Here is a 24,072-nt window from a genome sequence, read left to right on the forward strand (position 1 = left end):
GCACATTCCGAGGATTATCCAGACGCCATAAAGAAATTGCCACGAAGAGCGCATTCACATTTCTTGGTATTCAATTCATACCACAGCAGCTAAATAGATGACTGCAACTGGGACTTAAGTGCCAATTTGTGCAAAAAACTCTTTCTGCGTGTGTCATCTAGGGTGCCTCGTCGACGTGCCCATCTTTTGCATCCGCAGCTTTCTTTTCCCTTTTTTCTGTTGTTGTTTAGAGAGCCTGACAAGACACGGCACCGGCGTCTTAAAAACAAAGATACCTTGGCACCCATTCTTTCGCATTCCCCCGTTCCTACTATGTTCAAAAGTTTGGCGACGTAAGCATTGTGCGTTTGGAACTTACGTTTGCTAAGAGAAATAAAGATAGGGAAAGCTTCATTTCGCGACCCAGGTTAGCATCACTCAGCCGAAAGTTATAGAACCTAGCGCTCTCTCTGGTCGTCGCGCATGAGCACCAGTTCTGGCGTTCTCGTATTGTGTATGTTCAATGAGGCACAGATGCTTACGGCAAACAGGATGAGAAAAGAACAATCTTTTGCAGGAAACTTCTGTTCTCATGCAATTTAGTCGTACGTGGAGCCCTGTTTCCACTACTCTTCTCTGATGAAGACCTCATAGAATGCTCTATTAAAATTATCACATAATTCAGATAATAGGGCAAACAATTATACATATATTTGCGCAGGTGCTCTACGAGGAGACACGATTTTTCGTTCTGCGAGGCGGCAGACGTGTTTCCAAATATTTTCCACGGTATGTTTTCCAGGGTGCGCAATGAGTGGGATTTTCAGATTCGCGCGAAAAATTCAGGGGCAGTAAGGTAAGGTAAAGAAAAGGCTGCACAACTTCGCACAAACCACACCCGAATTTCAGATGTTATCTCACTCGATAGCAGTAAGTGTCTCCTAACGATATAGTTCGTACGTAACGCTGACGCGCGTCACCTTAATTCGTAAAATGTTACAGCCACGTACAACAATGCAGCTTTTCGCGGCTTCGCGCTTCAATAATTATGAAACTGCACTGGTCTGAAATGCGAAGGGTAAGGTTGTAATCGTGCTCTCTAATGTTCTTCCAGCGTGTAAATTAAGAAGACTCTACTCCACCTCTATGCTTTACAAATATTTTCTGGTTCAGCACTTTCCTAAAGCTGATGATCAAAGAGAAAAAATAAGTGCTTATTTCAAGGAGTAGTAAGAGCAGTGTTATTTGCATTATTGTTTATTGGTCTGTGTTATTTCTTCTGCCTATTAAATACAAGTTGAGCCTGGTGCCCACACCAGGATTATCAAACTGCTAATAATCCTTTCAGCAAAGATTCTTACACCTTTATGCATACAAACACACAGACGCATGCATTGAATTCCAGCGCATATTCGAACGGACAAGGGCGCGCAGTTGAAATGACAAGGGCATGGTGAAATTCCCGAAAGGAGTAAGGTGCTTTCAAAGATCGATTTCTATTAGCGGGATCAGGTTCGCAGAGCCCTCGCTTGGCGAGCGACAAAGCTTCTCGTCGGCTTTGTTAGGTTTTGGTGTGAAATTGAACACCACGGCTCAGTGCTGCACGCTTGCTCGGATAATAAAAAAAAACAGACTACGCTTCAAACAAGGCATGGGGCCTGCGCCAAAATATTTCTGTCCGTGATCCGCGCCGCCTAAAGGTCAAGCGAGGAGCCCTGCAGATTTATAATACTGTGAGCGCAGCCCGTGTCTGCATGCGTTGAAATGTGTAGCAGGCAGTTTACAACGAATGGATAAACCGGATCCCAGGAGCTTGGCACGATTCTAGGCGAGATATGGGGCCAATAAATTACCCAGGGAGAGCGAGGTTTTCGCTCCATAAAAGCGATGTAAAATCAAAGCCTTGAGCACACAATAAAAAATAACAATGAAAGAACCTTTTGCAGTCGTCATTGAAGCTGGCGTAAGAGCTACACACTGAAATGCTACACGACGAAAAAAGATTCCCAAAACGTGCGAAAAGCGCAACGAACAAAAAAAAATCTATTTTTCTTCAACTTTCACTTCTTTCTATTGCAGCGCTGTAACATTACAAGACAATCTCTCATCTTCGTTTATTCTCACGCTGGACTGCCGTCGTGGCTCAGTGGTTATGGTGCTCGGGTGCTGAGCCGAAAGTCGCGGATTTGACCACGGTTGCGGCGGTCGCATTTTGATGGAGGCGAACTGCTAGAGGTCCGTGTGCTTGCTCTACGATGTCAGTGCACGTTAAAAAAACCCAGGTGGTCGAAATTTCCGGAGCCCTTCACTACGGCGTCCCTCATAGCCTCAATTGCTTTCGGAATATAAGCCCACAATACCTATTCTCACGCCGTTTGCATGCTCTGAGGCAGTGTTTTGTCGTTATATCAGCCATTTGTGTAAAAATCGGAAAAGTCGAAAAATCGAAATAAAATCGAAAAAAATCGGGTCTCCAGGTTGCGCACAAGCCCACAAACAATGTTGCGCTTTGCCTACCTGTTCCCAAAGACCGGCTGCCGAGAGAAAGAGCCCAAGGCATTGTGTACCAAATTCCATGCGCCGACTAGGACGCAAGCTACATCGGCAAAACCAAAAATTTCAATGAAAAAATTTTCCAACATAAAAACGACGTCCGCAAATTCCAAGAGAGCGTAATCCAGTAGCCGAACATTCCGAGGACTCCGACCATAGAATCAACTCCGAAGAAACCCGCATCCTCGGAACCGAAAGAAATTACCACAAAAGACTCCTTCTGCAATCCTGGCATATCGAAATCACCCCCAACAATATCAACCGCACAAAAGGCAACCTGCCCCCAGTATATGCCCAGGGACCTCCTCTCTTCAACTCAACGAAAAAAGACAGTCGCCATTCAGCACCTCCCTGCAGTGCACCAGCGTGACTAAAAGCCTAAACCCCCTCCCCCTCCCCCGCGCCTTTCGCGACACAGCTGTCGTTCTTTTCACCACCCCCTCCCTCCATGCTTAAAAGACGCTAGCTACTACCCTCAGTCACCCCTGATGAAGGAGCCGAGTCGGCTTCGAAAGGTTGGGTTAAAGTTAAAATTTTGGTTGGAGATGTGCAGTTTATTATAAGTCTTGAAACCCAATCAGACAAGCAAATCTGTCAAAATGTTTAGTTTTCAACCTACAAGGACTACTTCAGACATTCACTACATACGAATAAAAGATATATGTTAACTTGCACTGCTTCCATCATTCCTCTGTACTGCACCTAACATGCGCTGCCATATAAGATAAACACAGACTTTCGTATTGTCAGTCCTTGAACAGTACATAAAATGCATCGAGGATACCAAAGATTGCGGCTCCATCTTGCAAGAATTCAATAAGGCGGGCGCCATGACCTCTTTCCTCTTTGCTGTTTTCCTTTATGCTCGCTTCTTTTCTAGGGTATTGAAAAGACCAGCATTTGTTTTCAAAACAAATAAATAAAAAAATAAGTAACGACCTCTCGCTAGCTGCTTCTGTCACTGACAGGTCGTTTATCATCATACCGTTGGCGATCCGTAGTCAATACAGCAATATATTCAAGTCCTCTACCCGTCGGGCTCGGCGCTCAACGAAACAAATTTCCAAAACCGGGGAGGATTGCAAAGCACCGCTAGCTGGAAGGAATGCACAAAGTGGCGCAGCTTCGGGTATTCATGGTGGGCGAGCGAGGAATCCATCGTGATAAACAAAAAAAATCTGTCTCAGTTTTGGAGTCTGAAAGTTCGCATAGAATGTCAACAGGGCTCCTCCTCAGTGAAAGCGTGCATGCCGAACTCTAATAGTCGCCGCACGCATCGTCTTATGAAAGCAACGTGGGACGGATCGTTCGCGTTTTTAAGCTCACTGAAGTCCAGACGAGAACGGAGAGTATTGTGAAAATTCCTGAATCAAACGCTTTTTTGGGATCGGCATCAGAACGCTTTTCCACTGATTGTTCGCTTTCGTGCATCTATGTAATTTTGTGTTGGTTCATCTATGTGCACGAATGAGCGGCATTTTCCTGAGCGCTAAACAATAAATGAATGGCGGGTTGGGGAGAAGCAGAATGTGTATACCGGCGCGTTCATTCGTTAGGGGAAATATGCATCTGTCTGATGAAATGAATAGAGCCGAAGTGAGCGCTAACCATTCTGTGTTTAAAATTGTGTTTATGAGCTGCCTTATTTGTGTTTACGAGGGTTTGTTCTTGTTTTCAAGGTAGTAAGTTGGTTCAAAAACAGTCCTATGGAGGAGGATTGATTGTAAACATTCTCTTTATTGCGGGAATGTTAGTAATGCAAATTTAATGTGTTCAATGGAAAGCGCAGAAAGTATGATTTAATCATCAGGTATTGTGATAACAGAAATATTATAATTACCTTCAAAATATTCATTGGGTATTTTTGTCATCGACGCAGCTACACCTAGAATGACTTCTATATTGGTGCCAGTACTGTAATGTTCACTGCCGAAGTGAGTGATATTGTCTTCTTTAAATGTGTTCCGGCTCTCCGCTGAAAGCGTAGACATCCCGGCGGCTAGAGAACAGAAACACTGCTTATGCAAGTGATAAAGACCGGCCGCAAGAAGGAAGAATAAGAATGTGCGTGCAAACGATTCGACATGCCAGCGACGCCTTGAACTATGAAGCTTCCTCACATGTGCAAACAATGAAAAAGGAAGACACTGACAAATTGTGGATGTTATAAATAATATCGGCTGGTTGCAATTTATTCTAAAATTTTTCCAGCCATGCCAACCTTAAACAATGCTGAAAACGAAACAAAGAAATTCGTGCAGCTGGCGTTCCTCCTCGATATGGTCAGTTTTCTTTCTTTTGTGGGTGAACTCACGGATTCATCCACGCTGCGTAAAATGCGGTGACAATTCTAATAGTCCTGCCTTCTGATTCTAGGTTGTCTGCTTTCCTAGGGTCAGATCTTGACCACTGTGTAGTCAGGTTCTTCCTGTGATGCATTTGTTTTAAACGTCAAGAGTGAAGTTGTTTATCTTCTCTTCTTTTTTTTCATTTTGGGTGCACAGAAAAGACACCGAATTAAATACACGAAAGTAGGCATTCCTCAGTATGGAAAAAGAAGGATATTGAGCTGTTCAAAGACAGGCTCTTTGCCACCGGTTGCATGATCCTCCTTGATCATAAAATACAGAAGCCTAACAGTGTGCAGTCATTTTACGCTGTTGCGTAGAGGCAGAAATTAGCCATGTACCAAACGCGACTGAATGAGCCACAGAGTTTAGACAATTTCCGAATGATTTCAGAAATAAAGTGAGATCGAGAAATGCCCCTTACCACACATATATGGTCATAACGAAGATGAACGTACAAGAGAGGACTGGTGCACGTGTGTGGCAGCAGATGTATATTACTCTTGTTAAGGACGGCATTGACGACGCTGAGGACGCAAGTGAAGGTGGGGAGCCGCGCCACTGAATCTCTGTCACAGTGTGCACTGTGCTGGTAACATTGGGCACATTCAACCTGAACTATCCTTAACTGTTGCTGCAAATTTTGAACCGACAGATGATTATTATTTTGCCTAGAAGTGACGCGTCAATGCAGGTGAAGATTCCAGGTCATGGGTGCGAGTGGTGACTCACGCTAGGGCTGTACATAAATGGCTGCTACAAAATAGAGGCCTCCTATACAATGTCATTCAAGCAGAAAAGAGAGATAGAGCGCCTACAACCAAGAAAACGGACATTCTAATGGGGGATAACGAATTGGGCAGTGGGTAGACATTGTTCCTGTCTATGCCCTATATGTCTTCATCGACAGAAAGAAGAGAGAGAGAGCCGGAAGTTGGTCCGGTGCCATATTCGAAAATAATTTGATGAGGATAGGAGGCAATATTACTGGGCTATGTACTCCGCAGGCTGTGGAAAGATTTACTGTCTCTTAATACAGTCCACTATGATTTGATGGTCGACTGCAGATGAGATTGTAAGGCGTGCGACGAATCATAAGCCACAATCTCGTAAAACTAGGACGAATTGTTTTCACTCTCAAGCGGCGCATCTGTAATGTACTACTTCTGGCCTGTTCAGCTGTGAATAATCACGGTTCTCTTTTGCATGGGTAATAATCTGAAGTATATTATGCTTTCTGTTTACATCCGCCCCACTAGTGGCGTCAAGACAATTTCACTGTACTTTATTAAGCACTCAAAACGAGCGTGACTTGTGATTGTTTCCGAAACCGCCGACGCTAGATGGTGCCGGAGAGGCGAACTGCCTCTATATTCTTAGGAGGAATACGGCGCATAGTTTCAAATTTTCATCAACCTGTTGTAGAAACTGGACGAGCGAAGTAGTTTCCTTCCCTTAATGAATAATCGTCAAGCATAAAATTTTATACGTTGTGTTTGACGTTGCTGATCTGCAGTTTGCATTATGGTGGGTCCCACGAATATCGGGTGCCTTTAGTTGATATTAGACGCGTGCTTTTTTCGGAGTTTTCAGTTGATTCGTTTATTTGCATTTTTCTGTTGCGGCTTTGGTGCGCGTTCATTCGTGCATCGGCCGTATTATGACACCATATAAAGAGTTCTTGCAGGAAATGGCAGCTCAAGCGCGTTCTTAAGAGAGTGTTTTTTTTTCATGTCTGCTGTGCCGTAGATATGGTATAACTAAGCTAAAATGTATTATTATAATAATTATAATTGGTTTTTGGGGGAAAGGAAATGGCGCAGTATCTGTCTCATATATCGTTGGACACCTGAACCGCGCCGTAAGGGAAGAGATAAAGTTGGGAGTGAAAGAAGAAAGGAAGAAGAGGTGCCGTCGTGGAGGGCTCCCTAATAATTTCGACCACCTGGGGATCTTTAACGTGCACTGATATCGCACAGCACACGGGCGCCTTAGCGCTTTTCCTCCATAAAAACGCACCCGCCGCGGTCGGGTTCGAACCCGGGAACTCCGGATCAGTAGTCGAGCGCCCTAACCACTGAGCCACCACGGCGGGTTACAATGTATTGTATCAGCCTCAATATTCCTTTTTGAAAACTAAATTTTTTGCGATTTGCCTTCTTTATAGCTTCTAATATTCCGAATTTTTTGTGTGGAACTTTCATGAACGCGCAAACTACTAATGTCTATACCAGAATTACGGAGAAGATACCAGCTGCAATTACTCTGAGGAAAATGATATTGGAGACATCGCACTGTGCGCACAACCCGCCCAATTTTTCGGCGGATTTCCATTTTGTTTTGTTTTTCTGTTTGATTTCCACCGGTATCCTGAAAATTTTCAGTTTGCGTTCATTTCCTATTCATTACAATTATTAAATTTCGTGGAGCATTACTAAATTTTTTGTTATGCTTCACTTTTACCATGTTCTATCCCTAACGTGTGTTGTTTCCAATATGTAGAGACGCAAGAAAATGCAGCCACCTCAGAATTGGAGCATACTCACGCATAAATGATCGGCGTACTTTTTTCCATCATTGCAGTTTTCTGTGCTCTACATATGCGCCAGCACACACATGCACAAATGCACATGAAAGAAAGAAGCCATCAATTCCAGAGGCACAATGCATCAACGTTGCTGTTACCGGAGACAGGACCATGATGCCTGGAGGCACGGAGCCGAATCAGGCCTCATCGGACAGCTCAGAAAAGCGCTTTGAGGAGCGTTTAATATTCTCGGCTTCTTTCCTCTTGCTGCGTGCGTAAGTGTCGGTCCAAACATATCCTGCTTTGGAGACGTGGCTGCCTGCATTCTGTCTTCCTGGTTGTGTGCAGTGTTCCAAAAGCTACAGGATGCCGCCTTCGCCCAGATGACACCGTGCTTGCTTATTCTTAGCCTGGAAAAGCTGGATGACTTCAAATCTTTTCTTCGCCTATCTCTTCGCCCAGGAGACAGCGCCATCTGGTTTCGAAATTGATGTTATCGACGTTTCTAACGGTATGCGTTTTTCAAAAGAATGCGAAGTTTCCTTACACGATCCGTTCGCGAAGCTGTTGAATCTTGCTTGGAAACTGTAATGCATTTGCCTGAGTCCCGAAAGGAAGTACTGAGATGCGTAGGAACGCCACTTCGCCGCCTTTTTCGCCTTTAGTTTCCGTCTTTCTTTTTTTGACTTCGCCATCGTCGGTGCTGCAGCTGACATCCGTGTACAGAATTGAATGTCGCTCACGAAAAACGAGACCAGTAGTCGGGACGAGTGAAAAAGAAACTTCCGGCCCAAAAAAAGCCTAACACTCTTTTCCAGGAAAGAAGGGAAGAAGAGCTTGCGAAAACGCGTCAGCCGTGATATGCATCTGGCACCCATCGCCGAGTCTTTTAGCTTCCTGAAGGTGAATGGAGGCCTCCTGTCACCGGTTCTCAGCCCACAGATGCCTGTCGGCACAGCGTCGACTGCTCACGACCCATCAGTCTTCTCTCTGTTGAGCTCTTCTGACGTCAATGGCAAAAGCGCATTAGTTCACGTAAAGCTCTCTTGTTCTCCCCAATGCCGACAACTTTCGCTCGTCGTACCTTCGGCCTAACAAGATGCTGTCCAAGTGTCCAAGTTGGCAATAGTGCACGGACTAGCGAGTTCCAGCGGAAGGAGTCGTCGATTCGACAATTTTTTCCGTTTCTAAAGAATATATCGTCTCATGAAGATTTCTTGTATTCACCCTTAACAAATTTCCAACTGCGCAATAGCTAATTAAGAGTAAATTTGTTATCATGCTACTCCTCTGTTTTTATATCTGTTGGCTGGAATAACCTGCCGTGGCACATTGGTATAGAAGTGTTTATCATCAGATTTTGAACGTGTCAAAGAATAGTAGTACTAGTTGGTAGACCTTGTATACATATTGTAACTTTTTCCAATTGCTATTATGTTTGTTCTTCAACGTGCCTATTATCTTCCTTACGTAATAAAGTTGAATAACAGTTTTTAGGCCTCTAACTAATAAATAAACTATATATTATGCCTTCCATACACCCTGATAGTTTTTATACACCCTGCCCCTTTTATAATATAAGGCCATCATGAAGTGTACCATTTCGGCAGAGAGTGTACCTGCGAACATAAGGAATACTTATTACGTTATCTCCTTCTCCTGCCTCAGGTACGTTGTCATCGGGTACTCTTTCGCACGTTTGGTATTAATATATATACTGCATCAGCCTTTTAAAACCGTCCCTTGTTTTGATTAAAGAAAATCGCCTACAATGGCAGTATTACGGAGATGTAAAAGCACAGATTTTTTTTTGCTTCACACAGAAACCGCTGCTAACCACAGGCGATCTCTTTGTGGCAAACGCTACCACTTCTAGCAGCCAACATCCATTCTCAGCGACTGGCAAGAAGAACAATGTTAATTTAGTTTAGGTTATAACGACAGCAGTGATTGGACTGAAAGGTGTTGCACTTGATAGTGTTTCGTCAGTGAGCATGTAAAAGTCGCTCACCCTGAAGAGTGTGGTCATGGAAGGAAGGGAGAGGGTAACTGCTGCACTCTTTCTCGTCTGTGCCCAATTATGCGCAATGCAATACTTGCCTTTAGCTCAACATTTCTTCATAATTTGTCATTTCTTTCATGAGACATATGCCAAGTAAAACAACGAGATAAACCATTACAATGTGAGCCTAAGGATACTTGAATAAGGTTGATGAACAGTGTTATGAATTACGGTGGTGAAATTTGGGCTGTGCTCTGCCCGCAAAACACCTTGCGTGTGAAGAGGCATTCGGCGGGTTTTGCGAAAGGAAAATGTACCAACACGCTACTGGCCAGCTTCTGCGTATCTTTAAAAAATTGCAGAGGGCACTTGAGATTATGCTAATGTGCTTTGAAGACGAAAGCATCATTTTTATTTACATTATCTTCCTGTCTAATGACACACCTGCTCATTAGAATACACTCATTAGAGAACGCATACACTACGTCCATCTTTATTCACGAAGAAGCAAGCGGTTGTGAGTCCTATTGGTTGCATGCACGCGCCGTAATTTGAAAGTCCTTGCTTCCATTCTCCGCACTTCGGAAGTTTTTATTTCTTTGCTGGTGACATCATTGGAGGTCCTTTAGGCCACTTTTCCTCGACGCAGGCAACTACCACGGGCTTTGTTCATAACGAACGACATAAAATTACAGGCTTAAAATAATAAAGATTTAAACAAAATGCACGCCACCCACAAGGATAAGGTTTCAGGCCCACCTGTGTCAATAACGATCATAAGTTTACTTTTCTTGTTTTAAAATAACAAATATAGCTCACAGCTAGCTCCCGTCTTCTATTGTGGACAGGCTCAAAAGTCACTCAGGGACCGTTTTTATGACAAGATGGAGTTAATCACGTCAAAGGCAGAAAAGAAGCTTCGTCAGCTGCCCACTGCGTTCGTCGCTATAAAAACATGAGGAATAAATCATCGAGGTCTACTTCAATATTTTCCGTAAAAACAAATATTGTAGCATCTATAATTACAATTCGTCATGTTTTATCTAATCTCGGGGAATTTATTGTACGTGTGGCGGCGTAACGTGCGCTGTTTAAATAGCAGGTAACCTGAGGTGCTTACTACACGAATAGACATTCAAATAAGTGCACCATATTCTATGCTAAAAAACGTCTGAATGCGAAAATGCTCCCCAGACATGGACGCGAGCCTACTGATGAAATGTATAGAAGTTCTAAACCCCCTCTGTGCAGGAGACTACAGAAGCATCAATGAGCTCATAGGACTCAAGGACTAAAGTGCGAAATAATTGCGTCTGGAAACAACAAATTAGACAAACAGCCGTGTTAGTAGAAGTTACAATAAAGTAGTAAGTATTTCTCCAAGTGCTGCTAGATTGTTAGTCTTGCTCACCAATACAGTTTCAATCACTAAAATTCTACCAGCGTGTGTATCAATAACGTTCGGAGAGGAGATTATTTGTGGCGGATGGAGTTAGTGCGAACGGAGGGAAGATTGGGCTAGAAAATCTGGCCGCCCTGCATACGCAATGTCTTACGATATCGAGGGTACCAGGAGCTTGGAAGAATGCTAGTATCCTAATTCATAAGGAGGCGTCAATGGCTTGAAAAATTACAGACTGAGCAGCTTACTCTCCGCCGTTTACAAGGTACTTACTAAGGTAATCTCAAGTAGAATCAGGACAACCTTACACTCCTATCAACCAAATGATCATGCAGGCTTTCGTAAACGATATTCCGCAATAGATCATAACCACACTATCAATGATATGATAGAGAAATGCGCTGAATATAACCAACATCTATATGTAGCCTTTATTGATTACGAAAAAGCACTCGACTCAGTGCAAACCTCAGCAGTCATAGAGACATTGAGTAATCAGGGTGTAGAAGAGCCTTATGTGAAAATACTGAAAGATATATATAGCAACTTCACAGCTACCGTAGTCCGCCATAAAACCAGCAATAAAATTGTAATAAGAAAGGGTGTTAGGCATGGAGACGCGACCTCCCCAATGCTCTTCACCGCCTCTTTATATCAGGTATTGAGAGTTCCCGCTTTTACTTCCTGAGAGTGTCACTTCCTTTCGACTGAGTCAGATGTGATGTATTTTCGGCAGCTGAGTAATTACGGATGCATCGACAGCATCTTTTGAAATGGATTCGGCACACCCGTCTCATTCAGCTGTTCACCCACCACATGGCGCATGATATAAAAAATTAACCGCTGAATTTTTCTGTAAAAAAACGCCACGATGGCAGCGGTTGTGCGATATGACAGCCTCATTATCTGTGTGTTGCATCCGATGTGTGTATCGTTGCGCTGTTTCCACAGACGCACATTCTCTACAATTTAAATAGGCTTGGAACAAACGTTACGCTACAATGTTTAGTAGAGCCAGGGGCAGTCTGAAATTGGCACTAACCACTGGTACGTATTCTTCGTTGCCAAGAAAAAAAGATAACAGCTTCCGTTCGTCGTTCATAGTGTTTTTGTTTTGTAAAATGTCTTACCAGAATACCCCTGATTAGCTAGCCATTTTTAGTCAGACTTGTAACGCCGTGCCACTTTCATAATTGACCTTTTAAACTTTAAAACTCAGCCAAACAAAGTGGTGTCCTTCTCGAAGGTCGCCTCTTTTGGTTTAGAAAAGACGTCATCTGTGCTGTATGTTCCCTTTGCCAACCATGCCATTAAGTATTTACAGTACCTCAATATACTGTACAGTAAAACAACCACTTTTGTGTCTTTGTGGATATGAAGCTTGGCAGCTCAGTGAATGATCACGGGATGAAAACCAGGCCGTCGCGTCTGCATTTCATTGAAGACTAGAAAAAACTCACTTGTGTTGTGCGATGTTAGCGCACGTGAAAGAATTCCAGGTGGGCAAGGTTAATCAGGAGCCTTTTGCTGCGGCGTCTGTCGTGGTCTGAGCGCAAGTTTAAAATTTATCCCGGCATATCTTACCAGTTCATACAAATACGGGATAGCATTATGCGTGACGTACGCAGCACTAACTCTTACATTGTCTATCGCCGTTAAGAGAGAGGTCCAACGCGTGCACAGGAGGTGGGCAGCGGTTATGAGCCACGATCGTTCAATTATTGCGGGTGCGAATTATACCATATCTTCAAGCGGAAACGCTAAGCACTGACAGGCACAAAGAAGGCGCCACGAATGACTATCTTGCTTACGCGCTCAGCACGTAACAAGCACAGCTACAGGAGGGCATGCGTATTACTACGGAGACTGGCACCCGCGCTACTTTGTTGGTCGAAGTGGATCTTAGTAGTTAACTCCTCACCTCCTGGTTAAACGTTACGCACCAGTAAATGAATCTTGCGCATTCTTACATTAAGCGGCAGGAATTGGCGCACAGGGAACGTGCATCGAGGCGTCCAACATTGGATGCACTTTTCCCGTGTCACTAGAGCGTCATCAAGTGTGCGCTGGCTGTGGTCCGCGTCTTAATCAACCATCTGTCAGACAATCGGTATAGGGTGTAATTCATATATTTTAAGTTTTCTAGAGCTATGCAGGTGGAACGTGTAAGTGAAAGATAATCTCGAAACGTGTTGAGGAATTTTAAAATATTCTATAATGATAAATATGAGAGTTGTTGAGAAGAACAGTAAGGAGATGTGCGCAGTAAACGCTCAAGCTTGTTGTAAATTGCTCCGCTAAGATGCCTAATTCAAGGTTTCATAACTAAATTATTATACAGATGTCCCAAGTGCAAAAGGCGCTTGCTACTAGACAAAAAAAAGTGGTCGCAAGCGTGGAGCTTTGTGATAGTCCAGCCAAACTTGTGCGGGCTCCGGGGACAAAACAAACGGGCTTGATTCTGCCGGTTACAAGTCCTGCTGCCGGAGAGTGTGTATCCTAACTTTCGAAATAAAGCTCGTGCTCCGACTCTATTAAAAAACTTCTCGATTGTTAGGCGCAAAAATGTACAAACAGCCAGCGTAAGTAATGGGACTGCCAGTTGCATGCATTATACAGGGAGCTAATCGTTGCTACTCTGATTGACACCATATCTAGCGATATTTAATATACCGCGGGAGAGGTTGATGAAGAGTCACGCGCAATTAAAAAATGCATTGTGGTTTACCTCTGTTTTTTTGTTATTTGTAGTGAGAAACAGCACACCATTCATTTAAAAATATAAGCGAGCGGGAAAGTGTTCAAGCAACTTCATCACATGAGTTAAAGATCAGCCATAGCCGTGGACTTCGCAGGGATTCACAAAATTCATCAGCTTGTTTAATTTTATGCAGTGAGCGCTCAAAGAGCACGCAAGGTAAGAATAGCAGGCCTTAGAGCTGTGAAGACAGAAGCATTTCAGTGTCTCCAATTTCTGCATGGATACGACGGTCCTCTTAGTGCGTGTTGACGCATTTCTCTCGTTTCACGACACATTGCTCTCTGCTCTCGGCTGGAGACTAGAGGTGGGCTGGCGTTACAGAATGACGTCTTGCGCATTCGTTCAGTTATGCAGGCCTGACGACCTAACCGCTTGCATATTTGATAGCGCACATTCCAATATGCGCCGTTGCGGAGAAGTGCTTTGCTCTTTCACGAAACCATTATTGATCCCCGCGCCCCGCCGCCTACCGTTTGATTTATCCCACCTCTCGTAAAACTCTGCTCAAAGAAATGCCCAGACTTCCACAGAAAGGCGTGTCAGAAAGCCAAGCTTTTACCGAAATGGGTTCAAGATTCATGGATTCAAATCCACGTTTATCGTTAGTGGGAGATGCGCTCGTCGTCTGCGTCTAGTCGTTAGCTCTGAGCGGGACGGTCCCTGAATGAATTCATTTCTCGCATCGAAGGCGCCGTCAGAAATGCATCCCTAGCATATGTGCAGTTTTGCGAATTCAGCCATCCTCCTATATATTATTCCCCTTCTGGCAGGTGTTGGCTGAGGCTTTATTCCTTCCATCCCCATATAATCCTACCCTTCTGGGACATGCTTCCTGGCAATTTATTCCTTATAATATAGTGTCGTTTAGGGCTCGCCTACTCTGCATTTGAAACTAACGGTCGCTTGCAGTACAGTTATGTAATGTACACTAAGCGAACTCAATACATTTACTATAGATTGTCTGCATATAACTTGCACCTTGTGCATGTTGCAATGTACCTTAATGATTTATTCGGTGGAGAGCGTTTCATTTGTTCAGGTACACAGTAATTTTCTCAGCATTCCATACTTTTCTGACATTGTGTGCATGCTCACTGGAAAAAAAATTTAACCTTTGTGAGCGGACACCACATTCTAGGCCGTCTGGGACATGGTATATGTAACAGAGGCACAGCATCTACACCTATATTACTGCAGCTTTCATTGCAAATCTGTTAGTGTTCGCCCCTGTTATCAAGAATATTCTATTATTTTACAGCCTGCGCGAAGTGAAAAAATATTTGTTGAGATGTAAGCCACTCCCGCTTTTGGAGACACACACAAGTGGAGACAGGTACATCGGAGTAAGAAACAAGCAATGTCACACTGGATTAAATAGTGCGCGTAACTTTTTTCTTTGTCTCACTGTTTCACTATTTTCGTAAGCAAGAAAGATTGCTACAGCGTTGCATTATGTAGACCACGTACTTGAGGTCCGCCGCAAAGGGATATCGATGAACTCGTATCACCTTTAACAATGCACAGCGTGGATACGGAGACGACGGCTTTCATGGCGACATGTATTAAACTCAACTTGCCGTGGTTGTTTCTTGTAACCGCATACTTTATACACCTCGAACATTATATTTTGTGGAGGAGTCGGTAAGCCTTCTCAGTTTGCGGCCGGCTTTCAACGGAATGCAGCGGGCTTTCAACGTAATGCGGTGGCCGGAACCTGAGCTAAAATTTGGTCGCGTACTGGCTGACGCGCTCTTGCAACACAAGCTCGGTCGCAGATCGGGTGGGAATTGCGGCGGCACCTGACGTTCGCGCAAGCTTCAGTGCGCAAAAGGTGCAGAGTTCTGGGGGCTCTAACTTCACTTGACAGTTTCCCGTAGCTGTGTTAACTTAGATGCAAGTGTCCAAGGTGAGCGTCTTTAGTCATGGACGAGAAAAGTTGGCAATGTTATTCGGTCTCACAGTGGCAGTTGTCTGAGTGTCCTTAGGCAGGCTTTGCTACACTGAGTGTCTCGTAGACTCTTGACTACGCTATAAATCACGAGTTTCAAAAAAGACCGCTAAGCTAAACAAGTTGAAGGCTATTCTACCCGTTGTTTTTGTTTTAAGGACGATTTTTGTATGTGTAGTCTTGGTCAAAAGTCTTAAGGCCACAGCTTTAGGCTGCAGCGGAATGAATGTTCGTATAATGTTCCATGCAGCGGATCATTCAAAACGCAAGTCAAGCAGAAAGTTTCTCTACCGCAAGAAGAAACCTTCTGCTACCATTTCAAGGTCATTCGGCATTTAACGGTGCTATAGTGGCTCTGTTATGCGGCTCAAGCGAAAAGCCTCTGGATTTAAGACTTTTGACCAAGACTGCACATGCATACGCATGTGCGTGTGGGGACGGGCAGTAGGGATGGATGTGGAAGGCGTCCTGGCAACTTTCGGATAGCGGGATTGCGGATACCGGAATGGAATTATTTGTACGCTGTCCGACAAAAGAGTTCATTGAAAAGCCTTGCAGAATGAAGGAACTCGGGCCGTGTCCTCCGTTGGAACGATCAATGCAACATGGATTGATAAAGTGCAGTGCAGGAATTATTTTCCAGTTAGCCTAAACAAATGCCGTGTAATTTTTTCATCGCCGCAGATTCAACAAGAATAAAAATACCGCATATGTGTTTAAATCCTCCTGTATGCTTGAAATTGCACATGAATAAGAACTGTCGTTAAAACTCTGTCAAAGAAACTGCGATCTCAGCTGTTTGCCCATGCGAATGATGCAGTGGGTGACCCTGCGGTTTTGTAAGGGATGCAGTCGCTAATGCTCGGTGCAAGCAGCGCATTTTTATTTGACTGGTCGTCCAGTGAACACTTGTAATATACCATAACAACAACAGTATCACTGTATTCGCATGTTCATACCCTTTTACATCGGTCTTTAGCACCGGTTTCCCACCCACTACATCATCTTCTGATCGTTCAGCTTGAAAGAAATATTTTCTGTTTCCGCTGCTTTCGTCGAAACTAGCTGTAGAGCATGACAATAAAATTACTTACAGGTGTATTTTCTACCACGTGTGGTTATGGAAGATAATACATCCCATGTTTTTTGTTTGGTTACAAGAATAATGAGAATAATATCAGAAAATCTGAACACTGCCTATTTTTATTCCTTTAAAAATCCAGATCTTTTGTTTTCTTTAAGTATTTTGAAGTTCAAGATACAAAAAACTGCATTAATAGATGAACATAAAAATGGCGCAATGACGTTCCGATCGCGCGAAAAGTTTATTCCAAGCATAAACAAACTCACTAGCTAGACAAAGCTACTCAAGCTGACAGGCAACAATCATTACAAAAGTAACATCAATTCTAATTCCTTATTTACATTTATGTCGGAGAGCTTGCAAAGATCGTGTGTAGCTACCTTCCACGTCGTAACATGACAAATGGAAGAGATGCCTCGTAATGAGTCTGAACAGTGCGACGAGATACCCGTGCACACTGCGCTGAGAATGCGCGTGACCAGACAGCTTTTTTTTAGGGGGGGGGGGGGGGGGGGCGCAAGAAAGAAGGAGGCGGCTACTGGTTTAACGAGAGGGTTGCTGCTTTCGTAAACAGCCAGGAAAGGAAACCAAAAAACACGGCAAGGAGATAACCAGAAGGGCGAACCAGATGGGATCCTAATGACCCAAACACCGTTAGGAGGTCACCGCCGAACAAGCTTTGCTAGTATGTATGGCAAACATTACGGTCACGTCTTCCGACTGAGATAAAAGCAGAATAAAAGAAAAGCTGAATAGAAATGATCATTTTCATTAGCAACCAGAACGCTGTGCATGCCTAATGACCGCTGATTGGTTTGCACTCTAGTAGAACGAAAGCCTTATATGGTTTCATATATTGGTCTTTGTGTATTTTCTGCAATGTCCTCATGGGGTTTGCTAGCTAGACAGGAGAAACAGAAACTCCGGCACACGTAAAATGCCCTTAGAAATCAGTGGAGTGAGTAGCCAGTGCCGCGCAAATCACGTGCACTGCTGGATGATACACTAGTCGTTACTAAATACTTGTATAATAACCAGCAGTAAACATTATGATTCCTTAGATATCCGAAGCCATATTATGGACTATCTAATCTCGTAAAAACTTAATACACGTATATCAGCGACCGTAAATGTTTCTTACTCGTCTTGCGAGAGCATTGATGACTGAGAATGCAGGCAACTGAAGATTTTTTTTTTCTTCGAAACAAGAGCGAATACTTCCCTTACTAATATATGAAGCAACAGTGTGCATATAACAGAACGGACTTCACTCACAAAGTTAGACTGTGCGAGAAATTTAGTCATACACTCATTTCTTGAGGTATGAGGCGCATTATTATTCCTGTGTTTGTACTGGCTTTTCCTAAATCCTCTAATGTAGAACTGGCCAAGATCTCTGGGATCCGCTTGGAGGTGATGAGGACACCTTGGAGAGGGTTGTTTTATATCTGAAACTGATTTTATTGTTCTTCATTCAGGAGAAATGGCGTTTCCGCGCGAAAGTTTAAAAGATTTGTTTCCTTAATGAAGGCCGCGCGCCGCCCGCGGCGTCCCGTCCGCTCCTCGTTTCCGTAAGATACGCCCATGAAGTGGAAATAAGTTATCGCGTTGAATGCTTATAAATACTGAGGCCAAGAAAATGAACTTCACTTTTTTGTTCCCTGACTGCGATACGGTATTCACATGATTATCAACAGTTGAACATTCTGGGAAGTGATTAGAGCGACTGTAGCAACAAATTGAATGTTACTAAACCTCCTTCCAAACTGACATCGCAAAAAATGTCCACACGCAATTAGGGCTACTTGTCGTCTTTGGTAATTTCAGTGGGCTCCCAACTATCAACTGTGCACGCTGCTATAACCCACCTCTCGCAGTCAAAGAGTTTGCTTTACTTTATTGCGCAGTTGGCTGCTACGTGACTGAAAGCTGTACAGATGGGCAAATTGAATGAATGCGCTGGCTACAGTGATACCAATCTAGTCGTGAATGAAAAACGTGAACTAGAATAAGCATGAGATATACGCAAAATCTTTCAGTGTTACTATGTCTTGAGGTTCCTTCTTTTTTAAGAGCACCGTTCTGCAGAAAGCTTGCAAAACGTGCGCAATAATCAGTTGGCAAATTCTTGACCCCTCGAACCTATTATGAGACAAAACACCAGCATAATGCTAATAAAATAATTGCAGGCCTTCAGTACGCTTAAGAAGGCGTTAATTAAGATGATAAAACCGCACCGCTGTTGGTCGGTTTACGCAGCGCTGCCTGCAGACCAGATGCGCTTGATAGCCGTTCAATCCTCTACGTCTTAGTAACATTTATTCTTGTATTGCACTTGTACTTGGTATCCTGCCAAATATTAAAGCTGATTAACGTGTCGCCATTTTGGTTCAGTCCTGATTCCTCTACGGCAGATCACTGATTGTTTTAGTTCAGAAGCAATCTTTAGTTTCCTGCTTGGATGAGATCTTAGAGCCTATATTTAAAATTTGAGCATCATTTTAGCGGGTCCCATAATGACAACCGACATCATATGGGCTTGTCATAAACGTTGGCATAAAGATGCTGATAAGTTTGCTTTCCTCCGCACGAGATCATGAAACTTGGCTCTGCTGAAAGCAAAAGGAGTTCTTCGCGCCTAATACACGACTCCAGTCAAGCCTTCATATTTTCTTTCAGAAGAAGACGCACAGTACGTTCGTCGTGTACCTCACGCAGAGGGCGACAAAAATGTCAACGACAGCTTTGCGTGGCTATTAGATTCCTGCTGTCGTTTCAATGCACCTCAATATCTTGGAACAAAACATCCGGCTGCGAGTAAAATCACATCTTCTTTCAAAGCTCAAGACAATACAGATATAACATAATCACCTCGGAAAATCTCCGCTGCTTTTGCCCAGAACGACGGACCAGGCAGTGATTGCTTTCTGTGCTTCGATCACGAAGGTTCTTCACTTCATAAAAGCTACACAAAGCAAATGAATCGGGTGCTTTGCGCCTTCCTTAAAGCGCCCCGTCTTATCCGGCCTTTTCGAAAGCGGTGATGCCGTCCAAGAGAAGTGGGCCGGAAGTTGGCAGTAGCTCAGGAGACATTAAATCCTTGCTTCGTTGGAACCTTAACGACATTGGAGGGACTGCAATCGAAAGAATTTTTTTTTTGCCCATGGTGTTAGGGGACCTCCTTGCGTAAAAGCAGCGTGTGGGAGGCCTAGAGCGCGTAGGTTCCTAAGCGCTTATAGGATAGAGCTCGTAAAGTTTCCTACAAATTTCTTTTAGCGGGAAGTTTCCTGACTGCCTCTGTTGCCCTTCTCCGTTAATTAAATAGGTTTTTTTATTTGGCGAATTTTTAATAAAAAACAAAAAACTGATATGCTAAAGCACGATGTATTTCATTTTATTTGCTAGTTTTCAGCAGTTTTTTGGAGTTTTAGGGTAATAACTATGAAAATTTTCAATACCGGAGCGCTTCATTACCACACTGCCAGCTGCGTTTATTAGGTATATGGCTCGGGTAAAGCTTACAAGTAAATGGAAGGAAAACAGGCGACAACGTTTCTCTTTAGCATGTTAGCAGACCTCAGACAAAATGCTCTCAAGAATTAAAAGCTCACTTACATTGACGGAAAGGATCGCATGTCGACAGTGAGCAAATGTGCATATGGAAGAACAAGAAATACTCACCAGGCGTTTTAGCAGCACAGATCATATCCCCATGTTTCTCCTTGTCTCGTAGGCTTGAAGCATGTGGTTTGACGTTTTAAGCGGCACTGTCAGGAGGCGACCTTCACACAGATGGACCAAGGGCGCCCCTCATATTTTCTGTGGTTCTTCTGAGAGGTCGAAACCAAGTCCGTTGAGCCGCCCTTTTCTCCGCAATGGTGTTGGCGAGAAAAAGACTCAAAAATAAAAGGATGATGCGCTCACTCTCGTTAAGCAACGTCACAATGGTCTAGGTCTTCTTTCCGCTGATACTCTTCAGCAAAGCCGTTCGGATCGCTGACGGCGCTGGAATCGATTATCACTTAGGGCTGTGAAAATCTACAAGGCAGGGATATCTCGTCGTTTCGCTATGCAGTATGCAAAGAGGAGGTGGGGCGCAGACACTCGCAAAGTTTCGTGAAACCTTGACTTGCACCTCTCGGCGCACAGCTAAATTGCAGGTTGAATACCGTTTAAGCGGGATGCAATGCAGGACTTGGAGGATGGACGACGATACACATTACCAGATTTCAGATGCGAGGATTTGACGATTCCCTATAGCGGCGACGTAGGCGCTGAACACCCTCTGGAGCAAATTAATGAAAGAGACGTCCATGCAATGTCACGAGTCGGGAATGTGTGCAATGGAATTTGAGAATAAATGTCAGAGCTCCCAATTAGTCGCTCTAAAAGAAGTAGTTACGACTGAGATGGGCTTTTGGAGGAACGAAAACACCAGCTTCAACGCTGAATCTTTTACATTTGGCGACCCAAATGTGGCTTTAGAGGGTGTATAATATGAAGGCTTTTTTTTAGAAAATGGCAATTAATGTCTGATAGAAGGCTTTACCTGCTGTGCAATAATACGAAGTTTGGAGGCCTGCTATGTATTCGTACTTTTTAGAAGCGCGAATGCAAAGTGTCTACTAACCCAGAGAAAGTACAGAATGGTTTGGAAATGTTCGATCAGGAAGGCGCACGTCTTCGAGATGCTTGCATTGACTGAGCACGGTGAAGGGAATGAAGCAGCAGAAGGTTAGTATTTTAGTGCCCCTTAAACTATTTACCTTTGGAAGAACTCACTTTCTCCAACATCCAGCAAATTGCAACGCACTGTAGGTGTACTTTAAAAATAATTGGGTTCACAAGTTGAAATATGCCGCACTGTCGGAACAACGTGTAGTGCAATAATGTAAATATATACAGCTTGTGCTGCAGTGCTAAAGACTTCGAGCTACTTAAAATATTTCAGTTAACATTTACACACCGGAAGGCTTGCGCTAAACTTTTCTGAATATTCCATGATTGCACATTCTAACAAAGAACATATAGCTGCGCTGTGAACCCAATGCACATCACTAGCACTGTTCTGCTGTCAGGTCTTGCTATATGGTGAGTTCGTATGGATCACAAGGCTAAACACACTTAATGAGAGTCTCCAAAAATATGGCCTGCGAAAAATAAATAGCCCGAAAATAATTTTTAGGGCTTAATTCTAGAAGAGCCGATCAATCTACTTTGTATTCGGGATCAGCATACTGTTTTAAAAACAAATTCTTTCAACACGCGCTCTTATCAAATATGTGCACATAAGTGCTCAGCCGCAAATAAAACTCAGGGTTCCTCAGCAGTTTAACTGCGCGAACTATTTTTTATTCACAGACACTGCTCTTAAAGGTATCCCAATTCCTCGACATTGGTGCTGCTGTCGAGACTAACAGCCGTTGTATACCCTGATAAAAATCTGTGCGGAGCTATACCAAGCGCATCATTAAGGAAAAGCGAGCTCGTAATGCAGGTCATATGTGTTAAGAAAATATTATTTGGGATTTAAACTGAGTTATGGGTTTACCCTACGAATACGCCCAGAACGAGATGCTCAAGTTTACTGCAGCAAGAGTTTAAACCCCCTTTGAGTGCACGTTAACCCCCGAAGGCGTCATTTCTACAATGATCCTGATATCGGATGGTCGCCTAATAGACGCCAATAATTGGTCGCTGATAGGTCCTAAACGAAAATACTATTTTGTTTTCTTGCTCATGAAAACTTCTTGTTGAAACGAATCCATTAATGGCTGCTCACAGTAGGCAGGTGACGAGAATACAAACTATTTGCCGTAATTATTCGTACTGTCTGCACCCATACAATACGAACCCTTTTTCACCGCTATCTGTAATTCAGGTACAAATCATTTTACGAATCCAATTTTTTATGATTAGAATTCTAGCGGTCTATAGCTTAAACTTGCAGCTTTATCTAAAGCAAATTTCACGTTGGATATATGTCAGCCCCACGTTTAGGGGCGCTCCAGATTTTGAAACATGCGATGCATCAAGAATATTTCACTCGCAAGATTACGTAAATGTAACGAAAATAGGCTTTCAGATTTCACTTTCAACGTTTTCTAGACTGAATTGGCAGGTACAAAGAACTAACATGATTTACCGACTCTCCTGTTTATCACTAAAACTCATCATCGCCCACTGCTTTCACGGTTAGTAAACCTGCGCGTTATTTTGGCATCTCTTGAGGCAAGTTTTATTAAGCTCGTCAATTCCGCATCCGCAGTTATCGTGCGTGTCAGGTACCCCTACTCAGTTTGCGCGGAAATAGTGAATTCAGACTTCGTCAACTTCGATGACCTGTTGTTCTCCGCCCTAACAACCCGTCTATGAGAAATCGAAGGCTACACGAAAGTCACTGCCACAGCTTAAATGTACTGGCTACTCACAATTCGACAACAGTACGTCAGAAAAAATATGCCTGGTCGTCGTGTCTCCGGAACGAAAACAAACAACCAAGAAAAGAAGTCAGAGCTGTCTCAGCATTACTCTTCATGTTCGTCCGCCGTAATTGTCCCCTGAAATGAAATAGGTTTCGGCACTCAGTACCGGGCAATGTTCAAATCTTTTCAGAACAGCGTATTCACTGTGGGCTAGTCGCTATATAGCTATTCCTTTCCTCGATATCATCACCGGCCTGCTCTACTTTTCCTCCTTCTGCACACCGGTCAGAAATTTCGTGCTGCAAATTCACTTCACTAGGAGTTGACTACCTGTACAGAAAGGATGTTTCATCGACGGTTCTTCTGGTTAGTCTTTTCGATGGCAATCACTTGCAGTCTTTGCTAAAAAAACACATAAAGTTCTTATTCAGCGTTCTTGCTCATCGGAACGTCTTCCTGGCAAAAACCTATACAAGCGTACTCACAGTTGGCAGCCGATCGGGCACGTACCGCTTGGCGTAATAATTCCCACTGATGGTGTCGGTGCAACACCTTGTCGGGACACACACGTATTTGCACAAGCCGAAGAAATCTATTACTTCAGTTCGCAGCCGTCAGAACCGAAAATTCGAATGGTAATCCGGTTATCACGATGATATCGTCATTTCAAAATTACTTCGCCTTGAAGAGATGTCTGAACTGTCAGCTATGGTGCCTCAGTTGTAGACAGTAGCAGCTTCTGTCGCAACGTGGTCCACTCAAAAGAACCGCAAATTCCAACCTCCACTGAGCACTCGTCCGCAAATGCTCACCCGCGTGCCGACTGTAAACACACCTTTGCGGGCCTCGTCACTTGTTGAAGCGCTGTCGTCGAATCGATTGATGATGCTGGCGCTCCGCCTTTGCCGTCACCGGCTTGACTTGGGGAGCGCGTTTAGTCTGCGCGCCGCTCACCGCTGGCAGCTACGGCCGGAGTCTGTCCGCCGAAGCGCGTTCCCGCGCGACACAAAGCCGCTGAGCGACGCCGCCAGTGCCACGGAACT

The 24,072-nt window shown here is 43.8% G+C and overlaps 1 pseudogene across 3 annotated transcripts in view; it reads right to left on the reverse strand.

Annotated features, from left to right (window-relative positions):
• LOC144132582 (5-hydroxytryptamine receptor 1 pseudogene) overlaps positions 1-24,072 on the reverse strand; it is a 122,201-nt pseudogene extending 98,129 nt beyond the window's left edge. Inside the window, exons 1-2 of one of the 3 annotated variants that reach the window (XR_013314861.1) lie at positions 23,540-24,072; positions 20,286-23,164 (exon numbers count right to left, since the gene is read on the reverse strand). The product of XR_013314861.1 is annotated as a 5-hydroxytryptamine receptor 1 pseudogene, transcript variant X2 (transcript). Of the gene's footprint in view, positions 1-20,285 lie in introns of all 3 variants that reach the window. The other 2 variants (XR_013314862.1, XR_013314860.1) reach the window with 2 other exon arrangements.

This window comes from Amblyomma americanum, chromosome 5 (assembly GCF_052857255.1).
Source record: "Amblyomma americanum isolate KBUSLIRL-KWMA chromosome 5, ASM5285725v1, whole genome shotgun sequence".
In the NCBI taxonomy this organism is placed as follows: domain Eukaryota; kingdom Metazoa; phylum Arthropoda; class Arachnida; order Ixodida; family Ixodidae; genus Amblyomma; species Amblyomma americanum.